General features: G+C 32.6%; 1 protein-coding gene across 1 annotated transcript in view; it reads left to right on the top strand.

Moving 5' to 3' along the window:
- LOC107748599 (glycine N-methyltransferase-like) overlaps positions 1-3,784 on the top strand; it is a 44,005-nt gene that overhangs the window by 19,662 nt on the left and 20,559 nt on the right. The window lies entirely within an intron of this gene.

Raw genomic sequence — 3,784 nt, 5'->3', positions numbered from 1 at the left:
GTTTCCGCCCAGATAAACTTTTAAAAATAATGTATTATTTTTCAAACGTTTTATTTTAACTTGTTATTTAAAATGTTTTAAATGCAAAGTTAAAATGATGGTAATTTGAATGATAAAATCATGTTTTTTTTTTGGTTTGTTTTTCTGTCGTGTAATCGACTATTGTTTTCAGTGTCGACTAGTAGGAGCTGTACGACTAGTCGACTAGACCCGCACATCCCTACATTAAATATAACTAGCTTTATTCCATCTTGTCATTATAAGCACATCATTCTGTTCTCTTTAATTTAGTCAGCCTTACAGCCCTTAAAAGTAGAAAAGAAAAGAAAAAAACTGACATGTATAAATTGCTGCATGTAGGTGTGCTGAAAGTTGTCAAGTCATAAGTAGAATGCAGACGTAATTAAGTAATTCATTAAAGTGCTTTTGAGCATTTTAGAGCAGGAGTTTTCAAATAGATTAGATATAATTAAATAAATTATAGATTAGTCCATAGTTTAGTGTCAGTGAATATTAAAGCACAAAAAGACTGCCATTGAAGTCTGAATTTCTCTGTGTGAATGAATGGCACGGTTTCTCTACTACACATACTGAAGTATATGTGACATTCATGGTGTTTTTAGCATTTGCTGTTTCACTATATAAGGGCATGAACTTCGTTTTTAGAGCTGCTTTAAGAGTTACTTCATTTCATTTGATAAAACAACTATATCACAAAGAAGCTCAAAAGTCTTCGTGACATCCTGTCAAAATAAAGGTTTGGTTTTAACATAAGAGATATATATTACTATAGTACAGTAGAATGTGCTTCTCAAAATATTAATAATAAGAATGAATAAAAAATAATAAAATAAGAAATAATTGCACAGTTTTTCTTCTGTGTTTTAATTCAACAGTAAACCTCTGTCATGTAGCACTTTGTTTGCCAAAAAGTAAAGTAATGGACATTTTTCTCATTTCTGCTGAAGTTCTGAAGCAGAAGTAATCGGATATCTTCTATGGAGGTGAACAGGAGACTACGTGCAATATGTTTTTTTGCATTCCCATTTGCTCAAATAGCAAAAGAAAAACTCACGGCTTTCAAAAAGAGGAAATCAGAGAGAGATTGATATGAGAACAATGTCAAATTTACAGTCACTCCCACTGCTGTTGTATTAGAAACACCCTCACAGAAGCGTTAACTATTTGTAATTTCATGCAAAGGTAATATAATATAAAGTATAGTATATTTTCAATGAAAATTTAAAAAACTTGTACAAACAGGATTTACGATGCTGATTATCATTGAAATGTCTTGAAATGAAACAGTCTTTGAAAAGAGTTTTGTGATAAATTTTCATTTGATTACCACTTTTGTTTTTATAATAAAAGTGTGTTAAATCACAAAAAAAAAGAATTTATAATATATATATATATATATAAAATTTAAATGGACATCCAATGGCATCTACGAGAGTACATATTGTGTTAGTTATATTGTTGTTGTTATGTTATTATTACATATATTGTGTATAGTGTTCCTGTGGTTCAGTGGTAGAGCATTGCGTTAGCAGCGCGAAAGATCATGGGTTCAATTCCCAGGGAACACGCATACTGGTAAAAAGTATATAGCCTGAATGCACTGTAAGTCGCTTTGGATAAAAGCGTCTGCTAAATGCATAAATTATTATTAAATTGTATTGTATTAAGTGTGTGTAATTATGAGGGGGTCCTCTAATATTTCCAAACAACCAATAGTTCTAGGATTGAACCCCAATCATTTTAGTGTTTCTTAAATAAACTTGTTGGTAAGTTGATGAAATTACTGCATTTTTCTTTACATTTTAATGCATTAGTTGCCCTCTCAGGAATCTATCCAGTAGTAATATAGTGGAGTTTCACTGAATGCTATTGGTTGCCTTGTGTGTGTGTGTGTGTGTGTGTGTGTGTGTGTCTTTTAAACACTATTTTAAACTTGTCAGTTTGCGATCATTAAAGGGGTCATATGATGCTGCTAAAAAGAACATTATTTTGTGTATTTGGTGTAATGAAATGTTTATGCGGTTGCGATCCACAGCGCGAAGTTGATGTATTTCCTCAGTGACCAGCACGGATCAGCTCTAGGAATGACGAAGCGGATATCGTTCTCTTTTGGAAGACCAAACAAAGTAGTTTCGCTTTCACAAAGAAACACACAGCGTCTTCACAACATGGCAACGGCAACAACAATACTACAGCGAGAATAAAAGTTACGCCTTCTTTCTTTGCATGAACATTTGGGCGGCGTTATGCAGATCTTCCCACATCGTGACGTAGACGTGGGGGCGTGTTAGAACGAGCCGTTTTAGGTAGGCGTAGTTGACTCTTAACTTTTATAAAGAATAGCTCTTTGGATTTGACACTTTAGTCTTTGCAACTTTACAGATCTTCTTTATGCACCAAGAGCTTGTAACACTTCAAAGAGAAAGGAAAAATGTAAATCCCTTTAATATTCACTTGTTGTATATGCTTGTGTGAATATCATAAAATAACATTAGGATGTGAGTAATTAATATTAAATTTAATATTTTACAAAATCTAAACTTATAAAAATCTAGTGTTTGAGTTTGATTCAAATGCAAAATCTGAGGGGGAAAAAAGCAGTTATGACTGGCAATTCTCTTTTGAGCTACTAGGCATCTAGTGGCTAAACCATGGCATTACATTACTCTAGAAGCTTGCGTTCTGCAAGTGAACGTCGCTTTATTGTGCCATCCCAAAGAGGCACTCTTCCCTCCTGGTGGAATGACCTGCCCAACTCAGTCCGAGCAGATGAGTCCTTAGCCATCTTCAAGAATCAACTAAAAACACATCTCTTCCATCTTTTTTTGACCCTCTAACTCTAGCACTCTCTATTCTAATTCTATTTTTTATAAAAAAAATAATAAAAACTTGCCCCTTTTAGACTTCTAGCAGCCTATTCATTTACTAACTGCTTGTTTTCTTTAAAAAAAAACTAACACTTGCTTCTCTAATCTTTTTGTATTCTATTTGCTTTCGTTTTATTTATTATATAATAAAAAAAAAAAACTTACTACGTGTACTGCGTTAAGCTAACTGAGACTTGTTATAGCACTAGCGTATCATTGCTCTTTTGTTGATTTTGATTGCTTCCATTGTTCTCATTTGTAAGTGACTTTGGATAAAAGTGTCACTTACGCTAAATGTAAATGTAAATGCACATACTGTATGAATATTATTTTTCCGGCCACCGGATGCCTCAAATTTTCCACTTTGCATTGGAATTTAAAAACTTTTCCTCTATTTTAACCATAAATACTACACTAATTGAAATATAATAAACATATTAGAAAAAAATATTATTTTAAATGGTCATAATTATTGCACAAATATTATATCATACCAAAAAAATCCCCAAAATATTAAATAAGTATTATTGATCTAAAATACAGTACAGTTATTCAACTGATACAAAGTTACACTTAAGGTGTCCGGCCAAGGAGTTGTGTGACCCAAGTAAGGAATAACTTGAGGGTTAAACTCAAGAAAAACATTAATGTTGTCTCTTTATAAGTAAAGGGTATATACTGTAAAGTGTAGTCAGCATTGTAATCAATGCGCATGCATTAAAGGGGTCATATGATGCTTTATTAAAGATCATTATTTTGTGTATTTGGTGTAACAGAATATGTTGACATGCTTTAATGTTCAAAAAACACATTATTTTTCAAATACTGTACATTATTGTAGGTCCTATATGCCCCGCCTCTCTCAAACGCTTCGTTTTCTACAAAGCCCCCTCCTT

This window comes from Sinocyclocheilus rhinocerous, unplaced genomic scaffold, assembly GCF_001515625.1.
Source record: "Sinocyclocheilus rhinocerous isolate Xijiao unplaced genomic scaffold, SAMN03320098_v1.1 scaffold2034, whole genome shotgun sequence".
Classification (NCBI taxonomy): domain Eukaryota; kingdom Metazoa; phylum Chordata; class Actinopteri; order Cypriniformes; family Cyprinidae; genus Sinocyclocheilus; species Sinocyclocheilus rhinocerous.
Note: the sequence above shows the minus strand (reverse complement) of the source record. Positions and strands in the feature narration are given on the sequence as shown.